This window comes from Saccopteryx bilineata, chromosome 2 (assembly GCF_036850765.1).
Source record: "Saccopteryx bilineata isolate mSacBil1 chromosome 2, mSacBil1_pri_phased_curated, whole genome shotgun sequence".
Lineage (NCBI taxonomy): Eukaryota > Metazoa > Chordata > Mammalia > Chiroptera > Emballonuridae > Saccopteryx > Saccopteryx bilineata.
The window spans coordinates 336,366,671-336,387,478 of record NC_089491.1 but is presented as its reverse complement, the minus strand read 5'-3'; the positions used below and the strand labels follow the sequence as shown (position 1 = coordinate 336,387,478).

Here is a 20,808-nt window from a genome sequence, read left to right as displayed (position 1 = left end):
TCATATTAGAATCAGGCCCATCCTAATGATCTCAATCCTCTCTTCAAAGACTCTCTCTCCAAATCAGTCACATTGCAGGGTACTAGGGTTAGGACTTGAACATATAAATTTTAGAGGGACACAGTTCAGCCTATTAACAGGTGACTCCGCCTCCCCTCTGTAGGACCCTACCCAGCCAGCTTCCGGCTGGAGGCCGGGAGCGCCTCTCCCTGAGCCCCTGCTTCTTCAGTATGGGCCAGGAGGCTGCCTTTGGTGGTAGCACTTGCAAACCAAATGCAAAGAAAATGGGAGTTGGTTTATTTTTTGGCGATTCTTTCACTATTTAAGGAGAAGGAGAAGGCAGGGTCATGGAGTGGTGTGAACAAGAACTTAGGGATGAGACTTAATGAGTGCGTGACCTTGACCAAATCATGTCACCTCTCAGGATGTGATTTCTTATCTACAATATGGGGCAGTTGTGAGGATGGGGCGAGGTGGGCACAGAATGCCTTGGGGGGGTGCCTGGCATGGAGCGGTGCTCCAAAGTTACTTGCTTCCTTTATCCGCATTATGGGATTGACGCTGCTCCCATTTCTGCAGACAGGAAACTGGTGATAACAGACACTCTGTACCCGGTGGGCTACTTGGCTCACATGTAGTCCATGGCTGTGTACTCAAGGGAGCGGGGACAAGCGGGGACCTTGCTGAGAGCTCGGGGCCAACCTAACTGCAGTTTCAGAAAAAGACACACTCAGATGTCATTTCTGCAGATGGCAGGTCACAGACCAAATCCCTGTGCCCCCATAGTTACCTATTCATTGCAACTATGCCCTGTCTCAGGGGGACTTTGAACACAACATTGGAAAAGCTTATTGGGGGCCAAGGGCAGAACCAAAGACGGGAGCCTCTCTTGTCCACAAGTGTGGTTCTCAAACTCAAACTTGAAGGTGAATCCGGATCCCCAGGGGGGGCTTGTGGCTGGGCCCCACCCCCAGAGTTTCTGATGCAGTTGATCCTCAGGTGGGAACTGAGAAGTTGCACTTCTAGCAAGTTCCCAGGTGATGCTGATGTCTCTGGCCCAGGGGCCACATGTGGAGAAGCACTGACACATGGCATTAGTTTAGGGTCTGTGGCTTCTTTTCTCCCCAGCCTGTCCTCTCTGAGCTGTGGTCCTGTCTGCCTGGTCTGGTGTCTTTGCTCTGATTCCCGGAGAAGGGCAAGGATGTTGAACCTTCTTCATCCTTTCCCTGATTTGCATAGGATTTAATGTAATGAGCAACCCTTTCTTTGGCCTTTATCCTTCCATGCACTTCTCTCGTCTCCCCCTTTCCCGGATGTAAGCCTCCCAATGGTTCAGCACGACGGAGGAGCAGGCCATGTGTGGCAGCTCTCTCACAGATGCCATAACTGACCCCAGTTAGGGGTGGCAGATGCAAAAAATGGCATCCTCCCCATCGCCATCCTCACTGTCTGCACCCCCAGGTGCCTCTACCCCAGCCCGTCAAGGCCCTGGCCCCAGGTCTCTGATCGCTCTGCCAGAGGAAACAGCTGCTGGTGTGCGGTGACCTGAGGTCATAGCCCATTGGAGGAATGTAATTAGGGCCTTCACCTCCCGCACCGTGGGAGCTGTCTCCCAGCTGACCCTCACGTCTCTGATCCCTTGTGCTGAGGCTCGTACCCTCCTCCCCTGCTCTCCCCCCCCCCCCCCAAGACCGGAGAGCTTGCATTGGAACTGAACAGTTGCTCATGAGCAGACACCAATGTTGCCTTTCTTTTGAGTCTTCCCCCACAAACATGAGAGGGCAGAGTCTCCTTATCCAGGGAGCAGGGAGCATGGCCTCACCCCTCTCCCTGCAAACTTCAGGGTGTGTGCCTGCCTCTTATGACCCTTTCCGGGGGAGACTGGAGAGCGTAAACTCTTTCTGGTGCCGTGTCTCTGTGGATTCCCCCACAGCACGTGGCCACCATTGCTTTTCCTGTGCCGGACCATCTTCTTCCCTTTGTTTGCCTACCTTTGGAATCCTGCTAATGTGTCCTCGCTGGAGACGGGTATGCTGCAGCTCTCTGGGCTGAGAAGGGACCGGAAATGTGTCGTGGCGGGTGGGATGCTGAGGTGGGAGGCGCAGGCTGGCCTGGCATTCCCGCCCCTCTCATCTCTGGATGCCGGGCTGAGGTTCTGCGCTCACACGCGCGGTCGCCCGGACGCTGTGCTGGGGGAGATGGTGACAGATAGCTGCTCTTGAGTTGTTTTGGAAATGTTCCCCCAGTCAAAGCAGGGGAGGAAAACAGCTTCTCGCCTGTACTCTGACTCCTGACACCAAGCCAGACGCAAGACAAAAATAAACCCGTGACTACTCCGAGAGAAAAGGCCAAGGATCTGCAGTGGGCCCATTGAGCATGGAAGGGAGTGTTGGGGGAGGAAATGGGGGGTCCATGTGGCAGGAGGTTTTGGTGTGTGAGGCAAGGAGCCTCGCTTTGCAAGGATGTCCAGGCTGAGCCTGGGAGAAACAAGTTTTTTTGATGAAGAGGCAGAGGCTCGTCAGCTTTCATCTCTAAGAAGGTCATTACCACAGTCAACTTGCACCCCCCACATCCCGCCTCTGTGACCGTGATGACCCCAGCCTGCCCAATCAGTTCTGGGCCACTGAGGTGGCTGAGGAGATGAGCTCGCTCTCTCTCAGGGGACCTGGCACGACCTCTCCATCTGGAGGCCCCCTGGGTCCAGGAACCGAGTTCCCGCCTTCTCCTCCCTTGGCTGTTTGCCCCACTGCCCTGTCTCCACTGGGCACAGCGGGCACAGCTCACAACAGAACACAGGAGGCCCTACAAACACAGAAATCCTTGTCTTGCTGGAGGTCAGTGTAAGAGAGCCCCTTTCAAATTTTGACTTAGGAGCAGGCTTAATATATATATATATATATATGGTCTATTCCCATGTGTCAGCAAGTTTCCCTAACTGTCTGAGGACCAGAACTGTCTGCCCTTTTAGACTGTCTTCCCCAAACCCCTCCTAAACTGCTCAGCACATCAGTTCTTGTTGGTGGAGGTGATGCAGAGCAGGAAGGCTGTGGCTGCTGCCTCTCATTCTGTTCCTGGGTGACCCCAGAAACCTCAGGGCGGGGCGCAGGGAAAAGGGATCCCAAAGCCAGACCTCGGCCATACGGACTTGGAGGTAGAACCTGGCTCTGCTCTGCGATGCTCCGCGGGCGAGGACTTCCAGACCCACCGTGAGGAGGTCGCAGCTTTGGCGGGGGAGCCCTGGTTCCGGGTGGCCTGGGCTTACGCCCCCTGGGCTCCCACTTCCCTCCCGCACATAGTCTCTTGTAGGGGGAGGTGGCAACTGCCATTGAAAGAGGAAGGGGGTGTTGTTTGTGAGTAGACGGCCACCCTGAATTAGCAGCTAAGGCTTTTGGGTTTGTACAAACTATGCCTGGAGCATGTGGATAACCTGCAGCATGTGACCTGGGGACTTTCCTCAGGCTTGAAACATCTTCTTTCAGAGGCCTCAATGTCTTAGGTGGTTGAGCTTTCCAAGATCTGCCCGTGACTAATGTCCTGAGCCATGAAGCAAGAGGCCTAGGAATGGGTTTACCCCTGAGCCTCTGACAGACCCAGAGCGACTCCGGCCAGTGTGGAATGAAGTCCTTGCTCATACACATGCAGAAATCACCATATTTCCCCATGTATAAAGTACACCCTTTTTTGAAAAATTTGAGGTCTAAAAACTAGGGGCGTCTTATACAGTGGTTATAGTTTTTTTTTTTTTACTTGCATTTCCTGCTTTTTTTTGTGCGGATGAGGAGTTGTACGAATTTTATGATGAATAAAACTTGAGCTCAATAACTTTATGTAATACGTTTATTTTTCAAATTTCAGGCCCCCAAATTAAGGTGTGTCTTATACATGAAGAAATACGGTATTATGGAATTTCAGGGAGAGGGCTGAGAGCCACCCGCCCCACACGGTTTACAAGTCAAGTTCATGGAGGCATCATGGCTGGCCTGTTGGCCATTGGCTCTGTGGCAGGTTGAACAGGTTGCTCCAGCTCTGAGGGCCTGCAGTGATGGGAGAGGCAGAGGTCCTGGCCTCTCAGGCCCCCTAGTCAGCTTCCTGTGCGGCCCCCCGGGGGGAGTGACTCTCCTCAGCAGCCTGGTGATCAGAGGATTTGGGGAGGGGGGTGAATTGAAGATAATCAGTTGCTGCCGATAGAACACTGATGCAGTTAACGGGTTCTTAGCGCTCCCCATTAACAGTGGGTCGGTGCCTCAGAGCCATTTACTGTGTCCGTCCTCCAGAAGTCAGCCTGGGACAGACAGCGCTGCTCACCTTCCTGCCTCTGTCTGCAGGAAGACCCACCTGCTCCCCAGCGGAGCACTCCTGTCCCTTTTGAAATCGTTGTGTGACCTCATAGCGAAGGCCACCGTTTTGATACGGCTGTCTCTAAGAACTACAGAAGCTGCATGATGGGTCAGGGCTGTGCATCTGCTTTGAGTACCCGAACGCCACAGCTTCCTGGAACTGCATCCTGATCCCGTGTCTCTGAGTAGCCAGCTGTGTTAGCCTGAGCCTCTCACCCACCCTCTGCAGATCCGTAATGTGGACAGAGCTCAGGGAACAGTCCGCTTCCTGCCTGGCAGAGGGGAGGGACTCACGAGGTGGAAAACAGGAGCTGGTCTCCAGGAAGGAAATGGACAACATGACCGAGAGGCATTTTATCTGGTGTCCTTAATCTGGAGTCACTGGCCTGGGGGGTCCCCAGTTTAGCTTTTGGGGACTTGTGAGCTCTGTGAAGTTGTCTCTAAAAACAGGGTGAGTGAGCATTTTCCAGAATCTTTGAAAAGCAACTCGGGGAGGTCTTTACCCCTGTTAGGGGGATACCAACGGGCAGCTTTGGGCAGGAGCAGCCTGGACTTCAGCAGTGAGATTGGGGAGGATGGTTTCCCCTTAGCAGCAGCCTCCAGGTCAGACGTCTTGACCTCTCGTCCAGGGGACAGGGGCAGCCTTCATGTCCTGGCCACCTCCCCACCACCTTTTCCTGAGCTTGTCTTCCTCTTCTAACCTACTTTGTTCCATGGTAATCCCTTTCCTCATCCACGAGAAGCCAGATGACCCCAGGTCTGGGTGAAAACATCGGTCCTTGGGAGGTCAAAACTTAGCTGGTCCCACTTCCCAAAGAAACCCACCTCTACACTTTCCTCGGGCTCCCCTGTGTGCCGAGTGCCCCGCAGGATTGGGGTGGAGTGTGCCCCCATCAGCTGGGCACTGGGGACAGAGTCCAGGGGGCTCTGAGTCGTGCCATCTGCAAGCAGGAGAGGGGAGGAAGTCCAGTTCCGCCTCCCCAGGCGATGTGCCGTTCCAGCCTGGGCTCTCCTGGGAGCCCGGCGAGCCAGCCGAAGCTCTCCACGGGAAAATCAACCAGAAATGTCAGTCAGGCAGTGGAGCGGGGCCAGGAAAATCAATGCTGAATTCCAGACGCCAGGAGAACAGGAAAGGGGGGAGGCAGAAGGACCAAATGAGAGCATTTGTTTGCAATTCTAATATAACACATCAACAGATCACTGAGCAAAGATGTCTAATGAAAATGCACATGATGGATGTGGGTGGGTGGAGAGAGGAAGGGAGGGACGGAAAGTCCAGGCACGGGTCTGCGGAGGAATGCAAGGTGCTGTGTCCGCTGCAGCCAGGCTGCCAAGGGCGAGGGCGCCGGGCCAGCTAAACTCAGGCTGAGTCTGAAATCCGCCACTTCGCAGACGGCCCGAACCAGTCACCTCACCTCCGTGCCCCTCCCTTTCCCTCTCTGTACAGGGGGCCATCAAAATGCCGACCGACCGGGTAGGGATTCTGCGAGGATAAGATGATGTAACCAGGATAAGATAAGGAACTGCTTGCTCCTTAGAAGCAGCTATTATTTTATTTTCCTATTTCAAAATACCCATTATAGTGCCTGGAGCATAAAGTTAGTTTCCTTGCCCCCTTGGGGTTCATTGATGGCTCAGGGCAAAGAGAAGCTGGACTCAGATGTCACCATCTGGGACATTTTAAGGCCTTCACCTGGTTTCCTCTTGGGGACCCCCAGATGGAATCAACAAATCCCCCTGATTTCCAATTCTGCTTTCGCATCATCTAGCCCTGCCACACGATGCAGGCGGGTATTTTATGGCCCGGGGTCTGCATTTCTTCCTGTGCTAAGTGGTGGTAACAGCGCCCAGCTAATGGGGCTATTGTGGGGTTAAAATGCGAGATACATGTGTTGTTTGTGTGTTGTTTATACCTGGCCCTCGTGACATTAATGCAGTCATGAGGCCTCTGGCCTGAATACACCATGTCTCCTCTGACCATAAACAATGGCCAGGCATTACTGTCCCTTTATGGCTCAAGACCGTGGGGAGTCAGTCTGACCTGTTACGCCGAACACCACACTTGTCCATCTCAGTCCCGGCCAGCTGAGCACCTTGCCTCTGGCCTCCTCGTCCTCACTCTGACCTGCTGTGCTCTTGTGTTGTTAACATGGTGCAGAGCTGAGTTGGACCTGTAGGGATGCTGGCTTAGTTTTCAAGGCCAGGCCAGTGATCCCCCTCTTCATCAAGAGCAAGCCTGTGAGTTTCTGCTCTTTAATTGTGGCTTTGATTTTACCATGTTACCATGGGACCCTGAGAGCCTATGTCAACCCGATCAGGTGTCAGGGTCTCTGAGGGGGACACAGGGTGAGCCCAGCAGAGCCCCAGGGAGCATGGGAGTCCCCGCCCTCCGCTGGTATCCCTCTAACGCCCCAGCCCACTGGGGTGGGGCGGTGACAGAATCTCCGAGGAGATCCCAGAATGTTGGAACGTTCCTCTCTTCCTTTTCTTTTGGACAGTGAAGTGAGTTGCTGGCACTGATCTGGCCACGGAATCAGGTGAGACTGACCAAATCACAAATTTACCCTCTTTTTTTTTTTTTTTTACAATTTGGCAAATTTTCAAAGCATTTTGGGTGTGAAAAATGCCATTATCTCTCCAGAAATGAGTGTCATTGGGAACCTAATCCACAATGTGATGATATTTCTAGGTGGGGCTTTTCGGGAGTGATGAGGTTGTGAGGGTGGGGTCCTCGTGAATAGAATGACTGTTTCTGATAAAAGAGACTCCGGAGAGCAACCTTGCCCTCCCTGCTGTCTGAGGATGCTGTGAGAGGGCATCTCTGAACCAGGTACTGGGTTCTCACCACACCACGAATCTGCTGGGGCTTTACTCTTGGACTTCTCAGCCTCCAAAATTATGAGACATACGTTTCTGTTGTTTCTAAGCCACTGGTCAATGCTATTGTGTTATAGCAATCTGAATGGACGGAGATAATGCAATAATTACTGACCCACACCACAGAGACAAGTCTCCTAGCTCCTATCCCCTTACCTACAGCTAGATGCGTCTGTGGGTGTGTGAGGTGTGTTCTGTGGGCATGACCACAGGGCAGTGACCAGGGCTGCATGAGTGAGTATCGAGGCAGGCATGCCCACTCAGCTGCCATGAGGGGAGGACTCTGAAGACCAGAGACATAAACCAAGACAGTATGGGATGAGTTATCCCACACAAAAGTCTTCTCATCTGCTTCAGAAATATTATAGGAGAAGGAGCAGGTGGCAGGCATATGATATTAAAGTGCAAGGATGAGGGTAGCTGTGGTTAGGTGGTCTGGTTGGCTAGATCAGGGCGTGGATGAGGACCAAGCTGAAGGAGGTGCTCCTTAATGGATCCAGTGGTGCTGTAGCGCTCTGTGGGAATGAGCATGACAACGGCCAGGGTCTTCTCGATTTCTAGAAAAATTATTTAGTGTGGATGCTCTACAGGTGGTGAACTGCAGAGATCAATGTGGGGATGGCAGGGAACGTGTGTGGCCGACAGCTTCCCTCGAACCCCGTGGTCCCTCCCACCCCACACCAGCACAAACCTCCACTCAGATGTGCACCAGGCGGCCAGGGGCTCCTGGAACTCACTTTCCTTTGCTGGATGCCACCTGTCATTCAGGATGCTCAGATGGTCCTCTTCATCAAGACGGGAGTTAATTCCTGATAGCGCCCGAGGAAAAGGGCACTGCCGAGAGGGTGGAGTGGTACATGCCTGGTTGGGTTTCCAAATCTGACAAAGGGAGGTATGTGTGGGCGAGGATTTCAAAACCAAACTCTCCGATTCTGGAAAAGAGCATTAACGAAGGCTGTAATTTAGCAAGATGAGGCTCTCTTAAGTTCATCTAACTGTTTCAGACCTGCTCAGTTTGTAAGCAGGGCATCTGGGGAGAAGGGGCCCTTGGCGTTCACTGCGGGGGTGGGCGGCCCAGCGGACGCCTGTTTTAACACGCTGAGCCATAATAATGAAGAGGTTGCGCAGGTCCACGATCCTCTTCTGCTTGTGGATAGGATCAGTCTATTATTGTGTTTCCTGGAATGGAACCACACATTTTTTTTTTAAAGAAGCTATGCCAGAGACGTTTTAATTTGAGAGAAGTGCCAAAGTGCCAATTTAGAAAATGAAGGGGAACCCTGGAGATGCTGCTCCGTGTCGGTCTTCGGAAATTTTCTCTGCCGAATCCTTCAGTGACAATATTTCCCCTTCCTTGTAACGAGGAAAGGATATAGACATGAGGTTAATTAAGAAGGATGGATCTAAAGGCAGGCTGCGTGCAGAACCACCCAGGGGGAATGCGGCCATGACCACCAGCACCATCGTCATCATCGCTGCCCTTGATTCCTGCCGACCGAGCCCACAGAGGGAAACAGGACACAAGCCCACGGGCAGCTGGAAATCGACTCTAGAAACATCCGGGCTGAAAGGGCATACAAGTCACGGTCACGAAACTGTCAGTCTCTCTTACCAGTCAGAGGGAGGAAGTACTACAGAGAGTGGGGTTCCGGGGAGGAAACTGCCCAGGTGGCTTTGACTTCAGGCAGCGTGACTCCTCTTTCTGGAGGTTCCGGACTCTCAAACGTGACCGAGAGCAGCGCCGGAGATAGGAAGCTACCCCGAAAGAGAACAGGGCGCAGAAAAGACGGTGATGATGAGTGGATTTGCTTTGTGGTAGGAAAATGGCCCTAGAGGAAGAGGCAGCTCTGAGCACTGGCCAAGGAACACCTTCCAGTTGGGCCAATCTTCCTGCTCCTCATCTTGTGGGTGCTGGGTTCTGGAAGACACCAGAGGTGTGAAATGTGTGGACAGGCCTGTTGTTTGGCCAGCCTCCTCAGTGCTGAAGCCTGGAGTGGTGGTCAGGTGCACAGCTGGGACAGCACAGGCCCAGGGAGCAGAGCTGACACTGTTGGTAAACAGCCCACAGCACCCTACAAGTGCCACCAGGCCAAATGTCAGCCTTGGGCTGAATGCAGGGGTTTCACCTCTCGAGCCACGCCAGTCCCAACAACCTGTAAGCTTAAGTCTGTCAGATCTGGACAGAGGAACCGAAGGGACCCCGAGAAGAAGCCACGCAGACGGCGGGAGGCAGAGGCAATGCTTCTGGGGCCACCTGGCTCCCTGTGGGCTGCCGTCTTCACACTGAGTTGTGAGCCCCGGGAGTCCTGGCACTGTTTCTGCCTTAGCCACCGTTTCACACGTGCCTGGTGCTCAGCCCAGAACTTGGGCAAAGGGCATGCTCAATAAGTACTTACCAGATCCGCGAAATGCGTTTGCGGAGGGGGGCTTCTCTGAGCGATATTAGCGAGGACGAAAGTCAGTGTCTAAAACAAAAGGAACCGGAAGATACCCGCAGAGAAGCAGCAGATTGGAACCCAGAAAGAAAATATAGGTGGCGGGGCAAGCTGCCCATTCCAGAAAAGCAAAACTCCTCAGGCATTCCCGAGAAGAAGGGGTGGACAGGACATCTGTTAAACATTCGGGAAGTGGGTTGGGTGCCAGGGGGTGTTTCATTTCCATCTTTCCAGGTTTCCCCCTCTTTGTTTCTCTGCTCACTTGCATTCAGTCTTGCACACAAGGGCCAAGGGCCCCCCAGCTGCTGTCCTTTGTGACCCCTGTGGCTCTGGACCCTGAGATCTCGGCCGGTGACACCCACATGCTTGGTCACTCTCCAGCTCTTTGCTCCTGACTGATAGATACCATTTTCTCTAGGCCTCAGACATGGGTCTGTCCTCTGTTTTGCCCTTCGACCTACCAGGCTGGCCCCAAAGGGCAGGTATGACCACTTAAAGCCTGGGACTTTTTTCTCAGGATGAGTAGATAGCCCCCTCCCCAGTCTCTTAAGTTTGGGGCCTCCTTTCACTTCTGACTCTGACAAAGTGGTGACTTGAGGCCAGGAATGCCACTTTGCATGCAATTTCCACTGAGAGCGTTGGTGACATGCTGCTTCGTGGAGCCGTAGGAACTCCCCGCCCTGCAGAACCTTGCCCAAGCATACCCTGGTCTAGCCGCTGGCCTCGTTAAGCTGGGTCTACTTTTGGGCTGGCGCTGCTCTGACACTCAGCCTTTGCTGGCCCTGACCACATTACTATTGGTGAGAACTTTCCTTCCCTGACCCATAGGCAGGCAACAGGATCAGTATTTGACTGAATAGGTGTTTTTTTGTCTTTTTTTTTTTAATGTGGTAGAGTCAGGATATAGATAGCTAGAGATCCAGCTATAGATGTATATATATATATATATATATATAGAGAGAGAGAGATAGATAGATAATAGGTATATATATACACATATATTATGCCACTTTATATTTTATATTATACACATTATGAAATATAATATATATAATAAAATATACATAATAGGAAATGTAAGCAGACATGAACTAAACTCGGACAGCATCATTACCACCTGCAAAGGTGAAACCTAGTAGGATGAGCACACAGACGTTGCACCATCCTCCAGCCATGGGATCCGTGGGCAGTGAGTGTCCTGTGCCCCTGAGCCCGTGTCCCCAGCTCGGGACTGTCAGTGGGAGGTAAGACAATTCTGTTGTCCTCGATTCCGTGAGAATCACACTTGTGCAGAACACATTCTATTCTGAGCACTGTACTGGGTGGTGCCAACCCAGGAAGAACTAGCTGTGGCCTGAGCAGCTCCCCGCCCCAAATACTATAAAGAGGACAGCATCTTGTCCAAGATATCATAGCAAGTTCAGCAACCTAAGCCAAGTTTAGAAATCACTTTCAGAATTTGCATTGTGTGGCCAGGCAGGTGAGACGCATTCTCATGGCACAGAAGCGAGCTGGGGACCGCGGCGGGGTCGGGGGGATCATCTGGGACTGAGCCAGGAGATGGAAGCCCTAGCTCTATCCCTGTTGGGAGCTCTCCCTGTGAACTTAGGCCATCACATCGTGGCTTAACCTGGAAGGAAGCCAGGGTCCAGTATTCTGGTGATCTCGTCGAGAAAGCAGTCTTCAATACCCTAAGCCCGAAAGTTTTCTCAGGTGTAAAATAGAAATAAAAGCGGGTTGCTCACCTTCCTTACCTTACATGGATTTTAAGAAATAAAATGTGAGAACAGCTGTCAGAATGCTTTGGAAAAAAATAAGAAGTACATGGCTCTCTGCCTCTAAAAGCTAGTGGCGCCTGCTTATCAACCTTCCTTGCTTTCATTCCCCTGTGTACCCGGTGCCCAAGAGAAACCCTGCAAAGCTCAGCGGGGTTCCTGCAAAGGGAGTCAGATACAATTTTTAAAAACATTCTACTTACTGGCCCAAATCCCACAGCAGCAGCAGCTATAGCCCTGACCCCTGTTCTATAGTTGGCTCTTTCTACAAACAAGTGCCTGATAATCACCCGTCATGGTGAAATATTTGATTTATTCTAAGAGGTTCATTGGAGGGCCTTTTAAAAAAAATAAGGAAACTGTGTAAAAACATTTGCTAGCAGCTTTAGGGAAAGGGAGGGAGGCACAGAGAGAATTACGACCACACACCCTTGGAATTGTTATCATATTAAACCCGTGTTCCGTGAGGGGACGGATTTTCTATGCAGTTGGGTATCTTGCCTCTGGACAGTGAAATTGCTCCTCTCTGCTGCAGAATAAATTACCTGTCAGGCTCTTTTAAGCGGTTTCAGGATGGTTAGTTTGAAGACAGCAGCACGTGCAGGGGAAGGCGGGCGGGGCTTGGGGTGGGAGAGCGTCTTTTCAAAAGTTGCTGGTGGCGTGTCAGAGTGTTATTTGCTGTGTCACGTCGATCTGGCGTGATTTGACAGCCGCATGTGAGAGGCAGTAACCTCAAAGAATTGGGAGCTGCCTTCCAGGTGTTTGTCTGCGTAGTGTTTGTCGGCGTGCAGTGGTGGGGAAGGAGAAGCAGGGCTTCCTCCTTTCGAACACGGGGATCCTGGCATTTTCCTGCAGGCTGAAGCTCCAAACGTGTGCGGTTGCTTCATGGTGGGGAAATGGGAGGATGTTACTGATGCCCGTAAAGATAAAAGTGTGTTGTGTGGCAGCAAAGCACAACCCCACACAGACCCATGTACACACACACACACACACACACACACACACACACACACACACACACAGAGTAAGGTTTTCCAATGAGCTCGCCAGAAGCATATTATCTTAATAATCGAGCCTCGAAAGCACCACACTGCTCATTTGGCGTTAGGACATTTTCTGGGGTCGGGAATCGGATGCTTCTCACCCTGGTAATCCCCCGGTCAGCAGGGCCTGGAGGACCACAGACAAAAAGGTAATGGTGTGAAAACATTTGCTCGTGGCTTTAGGGAAAGGGAAGAAAGAGCAGAAAGAATTACTACTGTGGACTTGGATTGATCATGTATGCACCTCTAGTTAGGGGCATGTCCCTTTAACCAGTGGTTTGCAAATGCTTTGGCCTCCAGAAGCTGTGCAGCAGAAAATGCTCCTCCTTCCACAACATCTTTAGCAAACGTGTCACCCAAGGTAAACAGGAAGGGTAGTCATGCATTTTGGTACATGGATATGCATAGGTTTATGCATATGTATGTATGCCTCTATGTATGTGTGTGTGTAGGTGGGTACTATATGGATATCTAAATGCATGACTTATTCACGTGGTCTAAAGCACGATGCTCACCCATTCTGGGACACCTGTCTGCAGACAGCCTGGAGGATCTTCAGCAGCTCCCGGAGATGCATTCTTGCTGAAGGCTGGCCTCTGTGACTGCCGAGCCCAAGCAAGGTGGTCTTGTTACATCTGCGGGCCACGTGTCTGAAGCTCTGGCACCTGCCAGCTGAGCTTCAAGTGTCAGTGCAGCTGGATCTGGCAGAAACTAGTTTTTTGCTTCTCAATTCCCTCCAGGCCAGAGATAAAGAGAACTGCAGTTCATGAATGGTGCCAGGGCTGCTGAATGAACCAGGGACGGGTAACACACTTGCCTTGCCGATAGGAGGAGCATTATATGTGGTACTCATAAAGACTAGTGCGTGCTGCCCGGGATCGAGGGCTTTCAGTGGGCATGCCAGTGCACCTCGGTGCCGGCTGGAGAATTAATACATCCTCATGCTTCATAGAGTCATGACATGTTAAGCCTTAGACATCATCCTGTAAAGAGTTTTGGCTTGCTATCTAGCAGTGGCCAGTTAATTTGAAACAAAGTCTTTTGTTTTGATATGCTGACAGTCAGTTGTAAGAAATATTGAAGGGGGCCCTGGCCGGTTGGCTCAGTGGTAGAGCGTCGGCCTGGGGTGCAGGAGTCTCGGGTTCGATTCCCGGCCAGGGCACACAGGAGAAGCGCCCATCTGCTTCTCCATCCCTCCCCCCCTCCTTCCTCTCTGTCTCTCTCTTCCCCTCCCGCAGCCGAGGCTCCATTGGAGCAAAAGATGGCCCAGGCGCTGGGGATGGCTCCTTGGCCTCTGCCCCAGGCGCTAGAGTGGCTCTGGTCGCGACAGAGCGACGCCCTGGATGGGCAGAGCATCGCCCCCTGGTGGGCGTGCCGGTGGATCCCGGTTGGGTGCATGCGGGAGTCTGTCTGACTGCCTCCCCATTTCCAGCTTCAGAAACACACACATACACACACACACACACACACACACACACACACACACACAGAAAAGAAAAGAAATATTGAAGGGAAAAAAAATTAGACCAAAAAATGGAATTGGCAATATTAAGCACATCTAAAACTATATGACATTGTGTTTTAAAAAAATCTATGGAGTTGTCTTTTGGTGCTGGACATTGGGCTAAGCCAGGCCAATTGCTAGTAATTGGTAAATGCACGCTACTGCCACTGGTCAGCTGTCGGAATCCTTGCTTTACTGTTATTCTACATGGCATTTAAAAATAAATAGTAGACTAAGATTGAGATTATCTGGCTAGAATTACTATCCTATGCTAATATTCGTTGTGTGATTGAAAAGTTAGCAGCTCTATGTCTAGCTGGGTAATGTGAACGTTAGCTGGGCTGTGAATAATATTATGTATTCAACACCCTCTACATTTGCTATGTCATTTTAGAGGGGCTGGAAGATAATAAAACAAATGGATGTTTATTGAGCACCTGCTACCTGCCAGACACGATGTCTACTGCTTTAGCCATGGATCATGTGACTCTCTGAAAGAGTTGCTTAAAATCACCTACATCTCATAGGTGAGGGAATCACCGCTCCATGTGGTCACAGTTCTTAACCATCCTTTAACATCAAGTCCCTCACACGTGCTTTTGGCATGGTGTGTGCAGATCCACCCACATACTGTCCTGTCTGTAAGCGGTGCTGACACGTTCCTGCGGAGAAGGTGCCGAACAGAGGGCCCCCAGGTCAGAACTGACTCTCTCAGGGGCTGAGTGTCAAACTCCCACAGCCGCCTCCCCCCCCACCCGTAGCCCTCCCTCCAGGAACCATCGGCTGGCTTCTCTGCTCTTGCTGACCCACCTTGCACTCCTTCCCCTTGTCTTCAGCTCCCTTTCTCCGTGGGCTGGTGGTTCCCACCTGGTATGAGAGTGGGCCACCTTGATAAGTCAGGTCCTTCTCTCTAACACATGGGCCCTCGCGCCTGCTGGCACTGCGCTAGGCAACGGAGCGGCCCTGTTAGTGTGCACACTGCCATCACCGCGGTCGCCGCCTTGTCGTGTCTCGGTGTTTTGGGGTTGTGAGCACTCAGTGGCGTGGGTCTCAGTTTCCTTCACACGGGGAAAGCTGAGAAGGGGAGGAGCTGGGAGAATCAACTTGGAGCAATGGCTGCAGGTCTTTGGGTGCAGGGGTGCAGGTTCTATGGCATTTTGGCCTTGGATGCAGCTCTCCTTCCATTTGCAATCTCGAACTGTACACAGTTACACGGATGCCCCCCCGCCCTGACTCTCACAGGCACACCCACGCACAACCAACTACTGCTGTTTCATTCGTCAGAATGTGTGTCTGTGCACATGCACACATACATGCACCACACATACACTGTGGTCACATCCCTCCCTGCTAGATTTCTGCCCCTCAGGAGTCAATTTAATCAGGCCCTTTAACCACGTAAGCTCAGGATCATGAAGGGAGAGGCAGTGAGCTGCTTTCTGGCTATTGGTAATGATCAGGGCTTTGTGGGATCCACTTTCCATGCTCTGTGTCCTGACCAAGGTGCTCCAGCGAGTCTCTTATAAGAGCAAACACCCCCCAGTGCTAGTTGGTGGGGTCAGCTGAATTGGATTCTCTTCTTCACAGGGTCAGCTAGCTGCCTTTTTCATCTGAGGACTCAGGAAACCAAAGAGCAGGGTGGGGGTTGGTCCTGGGGGGAAACTACCTAGGCATGTTCATTCCACATCCATCATGTTGAGTCCAAAGTCAAGGTGGACGATATCCCTGAACAAGTCACACTTTTGGGAAAGGGGACGCCGCAGCCAGGAAGCCTGGTGAAACCCAAGCCAGATGGCCCTACCTAGCTCCTGCCGCGGCAGCATCCAAGTGGCCCGCGGTGCCAACGTCCTCAGCCCTGAAACCCCCATCTCCACCTGTGGGGTACGGTGGCCGTGAAGTCAGCCCGCAGAACCACATCCCGGCTTGAAGGAGTGGGTGGAGATGTTAGCAGGTTGCTCCTCGTGGTGGTGGTGGTGGTGGTGGTGGTGGTGGGGCAGACATCTGTTAGCCTCTTCTCTCTCCCCCTCTCCTAGTCAATGATCTTTCCACTAATTTCTGTTGTCGGCTTATTTTAGGGTTCTCAATGTCTCTTGGGTCATCAGCCATCAACTTCAGGGGCCTGATTCTCCATGTTGCAACTTAACCGGGGACGGGAGTGGGAACTTTTCCCTGGGACTTTCCAAGCATCGGAAACTGGGGAGAGACAGCCTGACTTTGACTGGGATTTTCCATTCCTCTGACTCCTTCTGCTGTGTTTGGGTGCAGGTGGAGAGCTGGAATTTCTGAAGCCGACGGGCTCTATCCCTGTGGCTCATAATCTATGGGGCAAACCTTCCTCTGTGTCCTCCTCCCTGGCCCTAGGGTAGCTAGCGAGGTAATTACCCTGGACAGCTGCATGGTGCTTGCTTGCCACGGCCTTACCTCATCGGCCCCCTGTTTTTTTTGCTCTAGCTGCTTAAAATATAAACCAGACCCCTCATCCGCTAGACGGACTCCCTTCAGAGCAGGACTGAGTGTGGTGTGTCATATGTCATCTGATTTGCAACGTGCTGGGGTGATTGCCAGATGGGCACAGGGGGAGGGAGGGGCAGGCCTGCGTGTGCAAAGGAACGGGGGTTCGGTTTTCTGGGGACAGTCTCCAGGCTGACACCAGACCCAGAGGGTGACTGTGACAAGCTGTTTGCCTCTAAGGTCCCATCTGCAGGTTGCAGGAAAACCTGTAAGTCACCAATCATTTCCAGGGAACCTAAGGAGTCTGGAGTCTGTGCAGGGAGTCCCTTAGCCATAAAGCCTTCACCACAGCATAACTCTAGAGAACCTCGGTGCAATTGTTCTCTGCGTCCCAACCCACGGCACAGCGGGTGTAAGCTGCCGGTGCCTCGTTCCTGCTGGGTACTTACCTTGGCCTTTGCCTAGAGCTTTGCAAGAGAGGAGAAAAGAGAGAGCTTGCCAAGGTGTTGGGAAAGGGGAAGGGAGTTGGGTACAGGCTCAGTTGATATGCCCTCAGGTGGTCACACTGGCATGTGGGCTGCAGCCATCGCATGTCACGTGGGTGCTCAGGGGCTCACTGGCACAGAGATAACTATCCCCTAACACACACACACACACACACACACACACACACACACACACACACACACACACGATTCCCACACTTCTGTCAGGCTCCACCCGTGACTCTCAGCTTCCTTTTCCTCCCTAATGAAGCTCACCCTCTACCTCTGGCCTCTCTCCCCTTCCTAGAAGAGAGGGTCACTGGAGGGTATCCGTGGTCCACCTACCTGGGGAGGAGCCGGGCCCGGGTGGAGACACCGTAGCGTTGGGCTGAAGGCTCCATCCGCAGCACTGATTAGAACAGGCTGCAGTTTGAGCAACTGTAATAAGGAGCGGTTGTCATGGAAACCGGCTCTTGATGTTGTCCAGATTTCAGAATCTCTCCCCTCTCCCCACCTTGGTTATTTCCCTTTCTTCCTTGTTTCCCCCCCGAGGCTATTGCTACTCATTTGGCAGGAGTCTGTGGGCCCACGGCTGAGCGAGGACTGCGCTCTCTGCCGGTCTCCGCCATGCCGCCGCCCTCCTACGGGAGGACGTGGCCCTGCGTGGCCGGGAGGCCCGAAGCAAGACATGCGCACTCCCGGCTCGACTCTCAGAGATACGGTGTGTCCAGGTGCCGGAAGCACAGCGTGAGGCCCTGAGTTGTCCTTTGTGGTGGGGACGGGCTGGGGAGAGATGGGGAGGACCAGGAGGCTGGGGCTCAGCTCGCCTGCCTCTTGCCAGTAGCCCCTGAGCAGAGCAGCTGGGAGCAGGTAGACCTGGGCTCCTGCTCTGGGGGCCTTTGGTTTTCACCACCTGCAGGGCCAGAAACGCAGCCGTCCTCAAGTGTTCCGTCTGCATAGACTTATTCTCTCATTCCTCTGCACCTGCACGAGTCAAGGTCAGGCTCAGGTAGCCAAAGGCGGCCCGAGCCAAGCACAGCATGCCATTCTCACCATTCATGGGCTGTGTGCCTTGTTGTCCCCAAACGCAGCAAAATGAGGATCACGTCCTTTGATCTGACAGCACCCATCCCAAGGATGTTATCAGACTAAAATGTGACAACAGATGGCAAGCTCTTTGGAAAGAGGAAGTCTTACACAAAGGAAAGAACTCGTTGGGAACCTACTGTGACATAGAATTGGAACAGTAGGGATTAGGAAGAGCCCCACATGGATGTGTACCTTGGAGAATCTGAAGTTCTAAAGTTGAGTTTTGTTAAATTTCCGGGAGAGACACTTACTTCCCAGGGCCTACAGCCTGTTCACCCCCCCACCCCCCATCCTCCCTCCTTGACAACAAGCTGGATAACATGGGGTGGGCCCCAGGGACAGACACTGTGAGTATCCAGCGTGGCTAGGAAACCAAGAAACTGGGGGTTGGGTGCAAACTGTGGCCAACAGGGAGCATGGACGCTCGGTGCTGAGAGTGCCAAGGATGATGCCAACTATGGAGATGGGGAGGCGGAGGTGAAAGCAGCATCCCCGGAACTGAGGAGACGGGGAACAGAGGGAGGGGAGACCAAAGGTGGACGTGTCCGTGGAGCCAGGAGGGGCTGTGTGGGGTGGGCGGGCCAGCCTGGGGAGTAGGCCTAGGTGGGCAGTTAGAAGTAATTACACTGGGAGGTGCTGAGCAAGCCTTTGTTGACTGGCTGACAGTGGTCATCCGTCCATAGGGATAGGGTCTTCAACGCCTTCTTCTGTGTATCCTTAGCCTGGACTGTAGCATACTGGGCATTTGTTTCTAATTTTCCTCCTCTGCCTACTCGATCAAGTATAGTGAGGGTATGGAGGGAACTTCCCAAAATGGTAGTTCTTCTAGAATTCAGGGAGATGCTAGGTGAAATGTTAGTCAGGGATGGCCAGAGTCCTACCATCTACTTTCTTAGGAGGTCTGGGGTATCCCAGGTGGGGTGGGTACCCAGATCTGGGGGCCCCTCTTTCCAAGTGGTGAAATGTGTCTCCCTCCACATTAGGGTGATGGCGAAAGATTGTGTGGTGTCCAGCTGGCTCTGTTCTAAGAACAGAGAGAGAGCTTCAGACACAAGCCAGACACCCTCTGGGCGGGGGTAGGGTGGGGGACGGGATTGTGCTGTCTCCAAAGGGAAATGAACACTGCATCCAAAACTTAGAAAAACATCCCAGTTAGAGCAGTCCTGCCCGCGGTCACATGTGTCCTCATCCAGGTATGTTTCATTATTCTCCTCTCACTGCCGGCCGCGTGTGCCACACTAACCAGCAAGGTGGGTACCCAAGCCTTCGTTGGGGTCTAGGACAAAAGGTGTTGAGGATGTGTGTCGTCCACTTCAGGGACCCCAACGGCATGCTTCTAAGCATCACTGGTGGCTGTACCGAAAGGGTGACATCTAACCAGTGGCTCTCGTCAGGCACGTACCATCGTAGAGTTGTCAGAGGTGATGAATGTTTTCATTGTCAAAAAGACAGGGTTCCCCCCCCTAAAATGTTCACTCTGGTGAGGCAACTTCTCTCGTATTTTGGATGTTAAATTTAGCTCCTCCAACCCAGGTCAAAGGCTTCCGTCTCGGCCCTTCTGTCCCTGTTCCCCATTTGGTACTGGTGTCAGGCAGAACTTGAGAGAAGAACTGGGCATCTAAGAGCAACAAACGGCAGGACCAGCACCAGCCATGCGAGGATGGCTGTGCATAGGGGCGACACGGTCATTCGCAGACCGTGCTGTAACTCCTTGTAGAGACATGATGTGGGAGGGAGGAGACTCAAAAAGGAACTCAAAAGACCCAATTTGTTTTTCAGCAATGCCACTTCTAACTGTGTGACTTTGGATAAATCGCTTTTTTCCTTTGAGCCTCATCTCTAAGAGGAGCGAGATGAGGATGCTTCCCAGGCAGGTTGTGAGAATTGATTGAGAGAAGAGGTGTAGAAAGCACTGTCCACATGCTAATCTCTAGTCACAATACTCTCTCCTCCTGAGCGAGTCATCGAGCCTCCCTGCTTTACCCCTTCCCTCAGTTTTTCCACCTGTTAAATAGAGACAGAACTTCAGTCCTTCCCCTCCCCATCCCCCAACATACACACTCCCTCCCTGTATTGCCCCATGTTAGTGAAGACAGAATAATAGATGCGAAAAGCTTTGAGTTTCCTTGAAACCAAGGAGTGGGATAAATACCCTATATTGATTATGATGATTATATCTGGGACTAGAAAAATATGATTGCCTGGTTGCCAGTAGCAACCAGATGGAAATGCAGGAGCGTGGTGAGGGTTCTCTGGGAACAGAGTATGTTGCTTTTCTTTATTTTCGAATCCCCGTTTCTGTTCCCTTGGTCTGGCATTCTTGCTCTTGGGGGATGTGGTCAGTGGTCAAGCCGGGAAGGGATCACAAAGAGTACTAAGGGCTTCCTTGGGAAGGCCATGCGTGATTGGGTGGGTCATTCTTCAGAGTCTCAGATGCAGAGATGGGAAATCCAGTCGGTTGGCAGAGATGCGGGTGGCGAAAGGAGGGCGGAAGCTGGACCAGGGATGAGAAGACTGGACCGTGCAGAGAACCATATACCCCCCAAAGGAGAATCAGGGGCCATCTGCAAGTGGGTGGGGTGGCGCCACCACAGAGGCCCTGGAGGGAGTGTGGGGAGGCTCTGGACTCCATCAGGTCCACTTCCTTCTCCCAGGTCCGAGGCAGGCATTGATTTAAGGAGGGGGAGGCCCCATTGTCATCTCAGATGTTGAACTAAATTTCAGTCACGCCACAGGAGTCCTGATTCCTCTGCCTCTACACCAGAGATCCCAGGCGCTGGGCCACACAGTCTGTGCCAAACAAGTATTATTT

The 20,808-nt window shown here is 52.4% G+C and overlaps 1 protein-coding gene and 1 non-coding gene across 2 annotated transcripts in view; both read left to right on the top strand.

Annotated features, from left to right (window-relative positions):
• PLXNA4 (plexin A4) overlaps positions 1-20,808 on the top strand; it is a 417,067-nt gene that overhangs the window by 106,801 nt on the left and 289,458 nt on the right. The gene's annotated exons all lie outside the window — the stretch shown is intronic.
• On the top strand, positions 13,554-13,629 carry TRNAP-GGG (transfer RNA proline (anticodon GGG)). Its single transcript has one exon. It is a non-coding gene; the product is annotated as a tRNA-Pro (tRNA).